Raw genomic sequence first — 14,551 nt, 5'->3', positions numbered from 1 at the left:
TTATATAGTGCTTTCACATGTATCACTTAATTTGATCATCTTAATAACTAAAGTGAAGTGAAGTGAAGTGGCTCAGTCATGTCCGACTCTTTGCGACCCCATGGACTGTAGCCTACCAGGCTCCTCTGTCCATGGGATTTTCCAGGCAGTAGTACTGGAGTGGGTTGCCATTTCCTTCTCCAGGGGATCTTCCCAACCCAGGGATCGAACCCAGGTCTCCCGCATTGTAGACAGACACTTTACCATCTGAGCCACCAGGGAAGTCCTTAACTGAAGTCAATAACTGAAGTAGGTATTGTTATTCCTGTTTTAAGATGAAGAAACTGACTTGGGATTAGCTGACATATCTAAAGACACATAAATAAGAAACATTACTGACAGTTAAATATAAATCTTCTGGTTCAATGATTCCTGGTAGAAATATCCCCTAGTATGGGGATGTTAAGATAATTGTCCTATAAGAATGAAGATACCAAGAGATGCAAGGAACCCATAGGCTCCTTCAGAGATAGAGATGTCTCTGTGAACATTGAGTCCCTCTTATTTCCCCCTCCCCATTCATCTGCCTAGATTATACCTGCTGCTGCTGCTAAGTCACTTCAGTCGTGTCTGACTCTGTGCTACCCCATAGATGGCAGCCCACCAGACTCCTCTGTCCCTGGGATTCTCCAGGCAAGAACACTGGAGTGGGTTGCCATTTCCTTCTCCAGTGCATGAAAGTGAAAAGTGAAAGTGAAGTCACTCAGTCGTGCCCAACTCTTCATAACCCCATGGACTGCAGCCCACTAGGCTCCTCCATCCATGGGATTTTCCAGGCAAGAGTACTGGAGTGGAGTGCCATCACCTTCTCTGGGATTATATGGACTATTCCTTTATTTCATTTTAGATGACACCTTCTCACAGAAGCCTCTTTTGACTACTCAAGGTTGAGTTAGGTCGTCTCTCACTGACACCCAAGTTTTAACATAATCATAGTATTTATCATTCTGCGTTATTTTTTACCTATTGATTGCTGCATTTAAACTTCTTGAGGATAGGTATTTCATCTTATTTGTTGATGAGTCATCAACACCTAACAGACTGTCTGGCTTTATTAGGCAGGCAACAAATATTGGTCAAAAGAAAGAAATCCTTGGGACTTTCCTGTTGGCCCAGTGGTTAAGAATCCCCCTCCCAATGCAAGGGTTGTGGGTTTGATCCCTGGTTGGGGAACTAAGATCCCACATGCCATGGGGCAACTAAGTTTGCACACCACAACTACTGAGTCCACATGTTCCAACTACAGAGCCCACACACTCTGGAGCCCAGCTGCCCACAACAGAGATCCCACCTGCTACAACTAAGACTTGACGCAGCCATACGTAAAAAGAAAACCAAGTTAGCATCCTCTAGGAGTTGAAACAGAAAGAACACACTGGCTTTTGAACTCATGCCAACAGAGAGGGCAGTGAATACCAGGGAAGCAGAACATACCTTTTACGTGACATTTGTAAACATTGGTGTTCCTTAAAATGGAGAAGGCAATGGCACCACACTCCAGTACTCTTGCCTGGAAAATCCCATGGATGGAGGAGCCTGGTAGGCTGCAATCCATGGGGTCACTAAGAGTCAGACACGACTGAGCGACTTCACTTTTACTTTTCACTTTCATGCATTGGAGAAGGAAATGGCAACCCACTCCAGTGTTCTTGCCTGGAGAATCCCAGGGACGGGGGAGCCTGGTAGGCTGCCGTCTATGGGGTGGCACAGAGTTGGACACAACTGAAGTGACTTAGCAGTAGCAGCAGCAGTTCCTTAAAAAAAAAAAAAAAAAAAAAAACCGATGTTCCTAATGGTCTTTCGAATGCCAAATTTCAATTCTGAAAATAGCACCTCCAGTTATTATATTACCTTGCTGCTGGCCAGCAAGCACTTCAGTTCAATTAGTTGAATCATGCAGTTAGTACAATATTGTATGTTACAACTGTCTGCCAGAACTTCCTCTAAAATTTTTAACTCTCACATCTCATGCTTGGACAACCACTTTCTTTCTTTCCAACTCTGCTTATGTCTTTCTTTTGATCCCCCTTTCCCTTTCCATCTGGCACTTGTCTTTTATCTTCAATCCTTCCACTAGCTAGCTTAAACCATGAACAGCCCCTTGTGTCTTTACTCTTCTGCCTTAACTGCATCATGAAATTAGACTCCCACTAACAGGTTTCTCAGATTTCAGACCAGGTTGGGAAGAGTTGCTCGAGAAAAATCACAAAATTTTTCAGTATTGTCCTTACAAGTCCCTGGTCTTCAACCTCAGCTGGATTTTCTGAACCACCCGGCACTCCTCCTGTGAACATGACCGCTTCCTCATCAGCTTCCTCTCCCGCAGCAGCTTTTGCAACGGTCGCCACCCTCCTTAAGCCCTTCTTTTAAGTCTCCCATTCTCACAGAAAAGGCATTTCCTCCTCTTTTACTGAGAACATAGAGATCATTTGAAGTTTCCAGCACCTCCCTTTTTCTGTAATTCATCTGCACCTGGTTCCATTTCTTAGTGACATAGCTTTTCTCTCATCAGAAGTTATTAATATTCCTGTTGTCTGTACTTTGGTCATAACATTCCTTCCAAGGAGTGTCTTTTAATTTCACGGCTGCAATCACCATCTGCAGTGATTTTGGAGCCCCCAAAAAATAAAGTCTGACACTGTTTCCACATCTATTTCCCATGAAATGATGGGACCAGATGCCATGATCTTCATTTTCTGAATGTTGAGCTTTAAGCCAACTTTTTCACTCTCTTCTTTCTCTTTCATCAAGAGGCTTTTTAGTTCCTCTTCACTTTCTGCCATACAGGTGGTGTCATCTGCATATCTGAGGTTATTGATATTTCTCCCAGCAGTCTTGATTCCAGCTTGTGCTTCTTCCAGCTCAGTGTTTCTCATGATGTACTCTGCATAGAAGTTAAATAAGCAGGGTGACAATATACAGCCTTGACATACTCCTTTTCCTATTTGGAACCAGTCTGTTGTTCCATGTCCAGTTCTAACTGTTGCTTCCTAACCTACATAGAGGTTTCTCAAGAGGCAGGTCAGGTGGTCTGGTATTCCCATCTCTTTCAGAATTTTCCACAGTTTTTTGTGATCCACACAGTCAAAGGCTTTGGCATAGTCAATAAAACAGAAATAGATGTTTTTCGGGAACTCTCTCGCTTTTTTGACGATCCATTAGATGTTGGCAAGTTGATCTCTGGTTCCTCTGCCTTTTCTAAAACCAACTTGAACATCTGGAAGTTCACGGTTCACATATTGCTGAAGCCTGGCTTGGAGAATTTTGAGCATCACTTTACTAGCATGTGAGATGAGTGCAATTGCGTGGTAGTTTGAGCATTCTTTGGCATTACCTTTCTTTGGGATTGGAATGAAAACTGACCTTTTCCAGTCCTGTGGCCACTGCTGAGTTTTCCAAATTTGCTGGCATATTGAGTGTAGCACTTTCACAGCATCATCTTTCAGGATTTGAAATAGCTCAACTGGAATTCCATCACCTCCACTAGCTTTGTTCGTAGTGATGCTTTCTAAGGCCTACTTGACTTCACATTCCAGGATGTCTGGCTCTAGGTGAGTGATCAAACCATCATGATTATCTGGGTCATGAAGCTCTTTTTTGTACAGTTCTGTGTATTCTTGCCACCTCTTCTTAATATCTTCTGCTTCTGTTAGGTCCATACCATTTCTGTCCCTTATTGAGCCTATCTTGCATGAAATGTTCCCTTGGTATCCTTAACTTTCCTGAAGAGATCTCTAGTCTTTCCCATTCTGTTGTTTTCCTCTATTTGTTTGCATTGATCTCTGAAGAAAGCTTTCTTATCTCTCTTGCTTTTCCAGTGGTCATGTATGGATGTGAGAGTTGGACTATAAAGAAAGCTGAGTGCCGAAGAATTGATGCTTTTGAACTGTGGTGTTGGAGAAGACTCTTGAGAGTCCCTTGGACTACAAGGAGGTCCAGCCAGTCCATCCTAAAGGAGATCAGTCCTGGGTGTTCATATGCTGAAGCTGAAACTCCAATACTTTGGCCAGCTCATGTGAAGAGTTGATTCATTGGAAAAGACCCTGATGCTGGGAGGGATTGGGGGCAGGAGGAGAAGGGGACGACAGAGGATAAAATGGCTGGATGGCATCACCGACTCGATGGACATGAGTTTGAGCAAGCTCCGGGAGTTGGTGATGGACAGGGAGCCCTGGCGTGCTGTGATTCGTGGGCTTGCAAAGAGTCGGACACAACTGAGCTACTGAACTGAACTGTACTTTGAGTTTGTGACCTGGTATATCTTCTGGTCCTTTAATCTCTCAATTTTCCCCCTTTCCCTAATGTGTTCCCTTACCTCATTATTTTTACCTAACAAGCTAATCTCTCTCCCATCTTTAAAAGAAAAATAAAAGCAACAAAAATGTCTTTAATACACTTGCCTTGAACACTTCCCAGCTCTCTCTCGTTTATTGCACAGTCAGGTTTAGATCTGTCTATACTTCCTAATCTTGACAACTTCTTGCACCCAAATAACTCACAAATCTTTATTATTCCCATTGCTAATATCATTGGAGTGTCTATTTGTTCATTTACAGTGAGAAATATAACCCAAGCAAAACAGAATGTTTGCATCAGTGTCATCCACTTATTCTGGGGATAAAGTATAGCCTACTGGCTCAGTATGTGGACTCTGGACTTAATAAAACTGAGTTACTCATTAACTATGTGATCTTAGGCAAATTAACCTCTCTGAATCTCAGTGTTTTTATCTATAAAGTGGGGTAAGTATCAATAATAGTACCTACCTCATAGGGTTTAGAAGATGAATAATTTAAATGAATAATACATGTAAAGTGTTTACCTGGAACAGAGCAGTTGCTAAATATTAGTTATTATTGTTGCTATTGTTCTTCTCAAAATGCAAATTTAGCTAGAAAGTCAAATTATAATCAGAAGATCTCTTGGGGAAGAAGGGCATGGTTCCCCGAGGCAGTTGTTCATTCAGTTGTATAAATGACCTCAGATAAGCACACAGCCACCTGTGAAGAGGTGTGCAAGTTCAGGGAACGAGTGTGCTTTCCTAGATTCTTAGGAATCCTACTTTTACTTGACATTCTGGCACAATTTGACATTCTCAGTTTTAGTTCTATGTAAGCAAAGTAAACAGGCTTCTTTTGTGGCTCCACAGTAAAGAATTTGCCTACATTGCAGGAGACTTAAGAGAGGCAGGTTCGATCGCTGGGTCCAGATGATCCCCTGAAGGAGGGCATGGAAACCCACTCCAGTACCCTTGCCAGGAAATTCCCATGGTCGGAGGAAGCTGTCAGGCTACAATCCATGGGGTCACAGAGTCAAACACGACTGAAGTGACTTGAGAATGCATGCAAATAGAGTAAAGAGATTCCTCTTCTTCAACCTCGCCATTCAACTTAGTGCTTCTCTTTCCTGCCTCTATGTATCCAATGCTTTCCTTAAGTGACGCTACCTACCCATCACTAGGTGGCATCACTGACTCAAAGGACATGAATTTAAGCAAACTCTGGGAGTGGAGGACAGAGGAGCCTGGCGTGTTACAGTCCACGAAGTCACAACAAGTCAGACACAACTTAGCGACTGAACCACAACAGTACTTTGCTTAGGTAACCTCATTTCTTCCTATGACTTCAGCTATCAGATATATAACTCTAGGCAACATTCCTTTGAACTCCAAGTCCATGACTTAACTGTTGAATTAACAATTCTACTTCGACACTCCAGGTGCCAAATGAAATTTCTGAAATGGAATTAGTGAGAGGCCACTGTTCAGTGAAAGTCTGCTTCCTGCTGGTATTCTCACTCTTAGGGACTGAGGCACCAAAGTTGGAGTCATTTTTGTCTCTCATTTTTCCTTAATGCCTTACATGCATCTGTCAGCTTCTTCCTAGCATCTCTTGCATTTGGCTCCCCTCTTCAACCCCACAACCACTATCTTAGTGGCCACTATCATTTCTCACCAGGGTTTCTGCCACTGCCACCCAACTGGTCTTCCTGATACTAGTTTCATACACATTATACCTACTAATCTCACACCTCTGAGTACCCTCAGCACCTAGAACAGCCTGGCACTTAGTAGACATGCAATATTTACTGAATGAATGAACAAATAAAATGAGTGGATTCCTATCCTCACGGAATTTACAGTCCAGCTAATAGATCATCATTAAACAAGTGACTACACTAAATGTTGGGGGAGATTCCAGACAGCATTCTGACTCTTGAAGAGGGATTGGAGCCCTGATCCAGATTGGAGTCAAGTGCTGCCTGGCTGGAGCTACATCTCATAGATGGCCCAAGAGACTAGGAGAGGAAGAAAATTTACAGAAATGAGACCCAAGAGAACCAACACATCAGCTAACTCTTCTCTCTGTTAATGAGACCCCCAATAATTTATAATGTTGCCATGATATATAACTTGTCATGATGATTTGAGCAGGAAAGAGTGAACAGAATTAGATAGGAAAGAGTTGGGAGTGATGGAACAAAATGAAACAAGATTTACTTATGTGTCTTCAGTTTTTTAAACTTTTTACTTAGACATAATTATAGATCTACATACAGTTGTAAGAAATAAGAGATTTTATTTCTCCTTTATTCAATTTGCCCTGATAATGATATCATGCATAAATATGCAGAACTTTAATACTAAAGGGCTTCCCAGGTGGCTCATTGGTAAAGAATCCACCTGTCAATGCAGGAGACGTAGGTTCCATCCCTGGGTCAGAAATGGCAACCCACTCCAGTATTATTGCCTGGAGAATCCCATGGACAGAGGAACCTCATGGGCTACAGTCCTTGAGGCTGCAAAGGACTGCAGGAGGAGTCGGACTCAATGTGGTGACTAAAACAACAACAAATAATACAGTATCACAAATAATCCAGGAAACTGGTAATAATCCGCTTACCTTAGTTTTACATGCATTCATTCGTGTGTGTGCGCGCACATGTATTTAGTTCTATGCAATTTAATCAAGTGTCACCTTTTTCAAAGCCACACTTAAGCGGGCTTCCTTGATGGCTCAGACGATAAAGAACCTGCCTACAATGCCAGAGACCTGGATCTGATCCCTGGTTTAGGAAGATTCCCTGGAGAAGGGAATGGCTAACCACTTCAGTACTCTTGCCTGGAGAATCCCATGAACAGAGGAAGCTGGTGGGCTACAGTTCATGTTTTATGCAATTTAATTACATGTGTTACCTTTTTAATAACCACACCTCCTTCTCTCCAAACTCCATCCCCTGCTTAACCCCTGGCAATCACTAAGCCATCCTCCATCTTTATTATTATTATTGTTCAGTCACTAAACTTCTAATTTGGTCATCCTCTGAACATAGTTGTTGTTGCTGTTCAGTCACTCGGTCCTGTCTGACTCTTTGCGACCCCATGGACTGCAGCACGCCAGGCTTCCCTGTCCATCACCAACTCCTGGAGCTTGCTCAGACCCATGTCCATTGAGTCGGTGATGCCATCCAACCATCTCGTCCTCTGTTGTCCCCTTCTCCTCCTGCCTTCAATCTTTCCCAGAATCAGGGTCTTTTCCAATGAGTCTCTTCTTGGCATCAGGTGGCCAAACGATTGGAGCTTCAGCATCAGCATCAGTCCTTCCAATGGATATTCAGGGTTGATTTCCTTTAGGATTGACTGTTTTGATCTCCTTGCAGTCCAAGGGACTCTCAAGAGTCTTCTCCAACACCTCAATTCAAAAGCATCAGTTCTTCAGTGCTCATCTTTCTTTGTGGTCCAGCTCTCACATCCATACTCGACTACTGGAAAAACCATAGCTTTGACTATATGGCAAAGCTTTAACTTTGTCAGCAAAGTGATGTCTCTGCTTTTTAATATGCTGCCTAGGTTGGTCATAGCATTTTTTCCAAGGAGCAAGCGTTTTTTAATTTCATGGGGCACAATCTGCAGTGATTTTGGAGTCCAAGAAAATAAAGTCTGTCACTGTTTTCATTTTTTCCCCATCTATCTGCCATGAAGTAATGGGACCGGATGCCATGCTCTTAGTTTTTTGAATGTTGAGTTTTAAGCCAGATTTTTCACTCTCCTCTTTCACCCGCATCAAGAGGCTTTATCTTCATGTTCTGCCCTTAGAGTGGTATCAACTGCATATCTGAGGTTGTTGATATTTCTCCCGGCAATCTCAATTCCAGCTTGTGCTTCATCCAGCCTGGCATTAGCATGATGTACTTTGTATATAAGTTAAATAAGAAGGGTGACAGTATACAGCCTTGACGTACTCCTTTCCCAATTTGGAGCCAGTCTGTTGTTCCATGTCTGGTTCTAACTGTTACTTCTTGACCTGCATACAGATTTCTCAGGAGGCAGGTAAGGTAGCCTGTTATTTCCATCTCTTTAAGAATTTTCCAGTTTGTTGTGCTCCACACAGTCAAAGGTTTTAACGTAGTCAGTGAAGCAGACGTTTTTCTGGAATTCTCTTGCTTTTTCTATGATCTAGTGGATTTTGGCAATTTGATCTCTGATTCCTCTGCCTTTTCCAAATGCAGCTTATACGTCTGGAAGATCTTGGTTCACTTACTGTTGAAGCCTCACTTGGAGAATTTTGAGCATTACCTTGCTAGCGTGTGAGATGAGTGCAATTGTGCGATAGTTTGAACAATTTTTGGCACTACCCTCCTTTATTGGAATGAAAACTGATCCTTTCCAGTCCTGTAGCCATTGCTGAATTTTCCAAATTTCTGGCATATTTAGTGCAGCCTTTTAACAGCATCATCTTTTAGGATTTGAAATAGTTCAGCTGGAAGTCCATCACCTCCACTAGCTTTGTTCATAGTGATGCTTCCTCAGGCCCACTTGACTTCACACTCCAGGATGTCCGACTCTAGGTGAGTGACCACACCATCATGGTTATCTGGGTCATTAATATCTTTTTTGTACCGTTCTTCTGTGTTTTCTTGCCACCTCTTAATCTCTTTTGCTTCTATTAAGTCCTTGCTGTTTCTCTCCTTTAATGTGCCCACCTTTGCATGAAAAGTTCCCTTGGTATCTCCGGTTTTCTTGAAGAGATCTCTAGTCTTTCCCATTCTATTGTTTTCCTCTATTTCTTTGCACTATATACTTAAGAAGGCTTTCTTATCTCTCTTGGCTGTTCTTTGTAAATCTGCATTCAGATAGGCATATCTTTCCTTTTGTCTTTTGCCTTTTGCTTCTCTTCTTTTCTCAGCTATTTGTAAGGCCTCCTCAGACAACCAGTTTGCCTTCTTGCATTTCTTTTTCTTTGGGATGGTTTTGGTCACTGTCTCCTGTACAATGTTATGAACCTCCTTCCATAGTTCTTCAGGTACTCTATCAGATCTAATCCCTTGAATCTATTTGTCACTTCTACTATATAATAATAAGAGATTTGATAATATTGTCATTTCAAGGTTGTGATGTAAGAAATAGATGGCCTGCAGGTTAGACATTTACAACTGGCCTCCTGTTTTTATTTCATGGGTCATGAAGAAGTAGGCTTCAGGTTGGGTACTTAATAACTGTTAGCATTTCTTGAGACAAGAGACAGGTGACCTCCAGTGAAAGCATTTACAGTCACCCTCCTGTTTGCCCTCCAAAATGGAAGTAACAACAGAAAGAGGGTAAATAGTCAGTATTTGTCCTTATAAACACCTTAGGGTAATAGTCATGGCAATAGTCAAGGTAATAGTCATGGTAAGGACAAAGAGGGGCAAAACTCTTTCTGAGTAAAGGATTAAGGGATCTCAGCTCCCCCTTCTTTTGGGAAGAGGGAGATACTACACATGGGCAGAAAGTCTCCTTGTGGGTCAGAAGTCAAGGAATAATGCCAGGCCATAATAAGTCTTGCTCCTTCTAGAAGCCTTCATTTGAAGATCCACCTTGGCTGAGGGGTGCATGGGCACTCAGGTGCATGTCCTAGGATAGGTCAGCTATAAAAAAAGAGACCAGATAATTGGCCTGAAGCAAGACAAAGACCCAGAAGAATGCCCTATATAAGTGACTTAACTGTCTTCTTACTGTGCCCCACCTTACGAGGGGGGACACCCACAGCCATTCTCTCTGGGTGTGTATCTCTCCTTGCTCCTGTCTTAACTAAACAAACCATTTCTCTCTGTGCTCTCCCATTTGTTGCTGTGCTTTGTCTCTAATAATAAGCTTCATACCTGCATTTACATTTTCTGCCTGCGTGATAAATGCATTTTTCACTGGCGCGCAAAGATCCCAGGAAAATTAGCTTCTAGCCTTTTAGCCCTTGCTGATCTGGTGGCTAGAATTCCTGGCTTTCACACAGGTTGCCCACGTTCAGCTCCTGGGCAGAGAATTAAGGTCTCATTTCTAGTCACCATTCACTGCCACCTCACTGAGAGAAGTTGTACAAATGGAATCATACAATAACCTTTTGAGATTACTTTCTTTTTTAAACTCAACATAATCCCTCAAGAGCCATCAAAGTTCTATTTATCAGGGGTTTTTCCTTTTTCTTGTTGAGTGGTATTTTATGGTATGAATACCACAGTTCAGCAATTCATCCATTAAAGAATTTATATTGTTCCCAGTGCGGGACTATTATGAACTACTATAAAAGCTTGGGTACCAGTTTTTGTGTGGACATAAATCTTCGTTTCTCTGGGTAAAGGCTTACTTTGGGCTGCTTTGACAAAATACCATAGACTGGGTAGAAACATCACTGAACTGGTTTCACAGGTTCACAGCTGGAGAGGATCTTTGCCACTTTGTAATACGGAATGCCTTTTTGCCATTGTCTGATGACATCTTTATTTCTCTCTGAGACATCATTGGAATCATCTTTAGTATCCATATTTCTACCAACACTCTGTATGTGATTATTTGTATTCGCTAAGAAGATGGAAGCTTTCTCTACAGCGCTCCTCTTTCCTTTCTGAGCTGTCATCAGAATTACCTTTAACAGTCCCTTCATGGCAATATCAACTTTTTCTAGCTTGTATAAAATCACTACCAGGGACTTCCCTGGCAGTCCAGTGATTCAGACTCCACGCTACCACTGCAGGGAGCAAGTTCCTTGTCCTGGGAACTACGATCCCACACATTTCACGCAGCAAAAAAAGAAAAAGAATAAGAAATCACAAGCAGCCTCTACCCATTAACCAGTTCACAAGCCACTACCACAATTTTTTGGTATTTGTTACAGCCGCACCCCACTTGTCAGCATCAATTTCTGTCTCAGGGCTTTTCAGAGAAATACAACTAACAGAAGATAGATATAGAGATGGCTACAATTTATAATGCGGAATTGGCTTATGTGATTATGGAGGCTGAGGAGTCTCATGATTTACTGTCCGCAAGCTGGAAACCAAGGAAAGTTAGCAGTGTAATTCCAGCCCAAGTCTGAAGGACTAAGAATCAGAGCAACAGCTATGTAACAAATTCATTCATGTTTGTCCCCAGGTCCACTTTTCCTATACCATAACAGTAAATAGGCAGAAGGCAAAGGACAACGCCAAAGCCTTTGACTGTGTGGATCACAACAAACTGTGGAAAATTCTTAAAGAGATGGGAATACCAGACCACCTGACCTGTCTCCTGAGAAATCTGTATGCAGGTCAAGAAGCAACAGTTAGAACTGGACATGGAACAACAGACTGGGTCCAAATAGGAAAAGGAGTACGTCAAGGCTGTATATTGTCACCCTATATGCACAGTCCATCATGCTCCATGTGCTCCAGGCTGGATGGAGCACAAGCTGGAATCAAGATTGCCTGGAAAAATATCAATAACCTCAGATATGCAGATAACACCACTCTTATGGCAGAGAGCAAGAAAGAACCAAAGAGCCTCTTGATGAAAGTGAAAGAGGAGAGTGAAAAAGTTGGGTTAAAACTCAGCATTCAGAAAACGAAGATCAAGACATCCAGTCCCATCACTTCATGGCAAATAGATGGGGAAACAATGGAAACAGTAACAGACTTTATTTTTTTAGACTCCAAAATCACTGCAGATGGTGACTGCAGCCAGGAAATTAAAAGACACTTGCTGCTTGGAAGAAAAGCTATGACACACCTAGACAGCATATTAAAAAGCAGAGACATTACTTTGCCAACAAAGGTCCGTCTAGCCAAAGCTATGGTTTTTCCAGTAGTCATGCATAGATGTGAGAGTTGGACTATAAAGAAAGCTGAGCACTGAAGAATTGATGCTTTTGAGCTGTGGTGTTGGAGAAGTTTCTTGAGAGTCCCCTGGACTGCAAGGAGATCAAACCAGTCAATCTTAAAAGAAATCAGTCCTGAATATTCATTGGAAGGACTCATCCTGAAGCTGAAACTCCAATACTTTGGCCACCTGATGCCAAGAAGAGACTCATTGGAAAAGACCCTGATGCTGGGAAAGATTGAAGGCAGGAGGAGAAGGGGACAACAGAGGACAAGATGGTTGGATGGCATCACCAACTCAAGGGACATGAGTCTGAGCAAGCTCCAGGAGTTGATGATGGACAGGGAGGCGTGGTGTGCTGCAGTCCATGGAGTCGCAGAGTCGGGAAGAGCAACATCTAAATTATCTAACTTATCTAACAAAAGGGGCTATAAAGATAACCTGATTTCACCATGGATGCAGAATAGCCTCATTCTCAGATAAGAAAGACTTAGATATGGAAAAGGAACTAGCTTTTTCTAAGTTTCTAGAACTAGCCAAGTTCTAAGGGGAGAAAAGAGGGGTGAATGCAAACAAAAGTCTGGGACAGGATTGGATCAGCTACCTTGGTGGAACATAAAGGATAATTCTGTTGTTGAGCATACAGTTTGTGGGGCTTTCCTACACAATAGAAAAGTCCAGGCAAGAAGTGACGACCACCTAAAAGAATGAATTTTTATGTTATCGGCATTATCTCATCTAATTTTGAAATTGTAATCTTGTCTTTGTGATATATACTTAGTGCTACAGGATACTTTTTATTTCATAGCTGAGGAAACTGAGGCTCAGAGAAGCTAAATCCTTTACTTACCCAAGACCACCCAGGCATTAAGGGTCTAAACCAGGATCCAAACCAAACTTCTGGCCTACTTTGAACCCTACGTTCTTTCTCAGCACCGAGGAACCACACTTTTTGCTGGCTTCCATCCCTGACTTATTTTTCCCAACAATCAACAGTGTTAAACATTTATTCATGATTGCCTTCATTAGGGCTTTACAGGTGGCTCAATGATAAAGAATCTGCCTGCCAATGCAGGAGATGAAGAAGATGTGGGTTTCATCCCTGGGTTGGGAAAATCTCCTGGCAGAGGAAATGGCAACCCACTCCAACGTTCTCCCCTGAAGAATCCCATGGACAGAGGAGCCTGGCGGGCTATATAGTCCATGGGGTTGCACAGAGTGGACAGGACTGAGAATGCACGCCTTCATCAGAGCTATTTTCCTCCTTCATTTAGGTGAAGATGTCAATGTTTTCTTTATTAGCAAGAAGAAATTGTTAACAGGTTTATTTTTTCCTAACAAATGATTCTCAAGATGACAAAATTGAAAAACATTAAGCCTTGCTTAAAATACAGGGCTACAATCAATTTGTGAAGATGTTTCAATTTCATACTGAAAAAATCATTTTTTTTTCCTTTTTATTACTTACATTTTCCTCTCATTTGGCTTTAGCACCATCAGAGCTGGTTTTTAAAAAACAATAATTTACACATAAATAATGGATAGAAATTTGTTGTGCAGTGCAGTAGCAACTAGCCTCAGAGGGCTACTGAGCGCTTCAAATGGCTTCATCCTAAGTGAGATATGCCAGAAGCCTAGAATACACATTGGATTTTGATTAGTATGAATAAAAATTTTTTGTATCTTTATTAATTACATGTTGGAATGATACCATTTGGAATCTACTTAAGTAAATGATATTATGTAAATTAATTTCACCTGTTTCTTTTCACTCGCGTAAGGTGCATTCTAGAAAATTTATAATTATGTAAGTGGCTTGCATTTGTGGCTCTCATATTTTGATTAGACAGCACTGGCAGAAGATGAAAAAGAGAGGCGTTTCATTGAAAGGTAGTGTATTTTCTTAAAATTTCTGGAGGGTAAGAGAAAAGAGAAGAGAGTAAAGCTTGGTCATACTGTGACCTACTGTGATAAACACCTACAGTGAATTGAGAGGAGCGGGGGTGGGAGGCGTATTTCGATTCTGTTCCTCTTCCCTTCCCCCGCGACTAACGTAGCAGGTGGCAGACGAGCTTCCACTGCCCGGCTGCCTGCCAGTCCTCGGGTCTCGCCTGCGCCCGCACATTGAACACACCTGCGCGCCTCCGGAAGGTGAGCGTCCGCGAACCCTGGCGCCGGCTCCACGCCCCCTCCCCCCGTAATTTATTTATTTCCTGGCCTCAACCGTCAGTCTCGCACTTCTCTCCCGAGAACCATCGCGCAGGCCGGGCCTAGCAGGGGTAAGCGCCCCGTTCAGCCCCTCGCCCGGCCCTCGCGGCCTAGGCGCCGCTCGCCGGACCGCCTGCTGGGCCGCGGCTGCCCGCCCGCCCGCCGCGAACGGGAGGAGCCGAGGCCGGCGCGCCCTGG

This window comes from Bos mutus, chromosome 20 (assembly GCF_027580195.1).
Source record: "Bos mutus isolate GX-2022 chromosome 20, NWIPB_WYAK_1.1, whole genome shotgun sequence".
NCBI lineage: Eukaryota > Metazoa > Chordata > Mammalia > Artiodactyla > Bovidae > Bos > Bos mutus.
The sequence above is the reverse complement of the archived record's forward strand: the minus strand, read 5'-3'. Positions refer to the sequence as shown.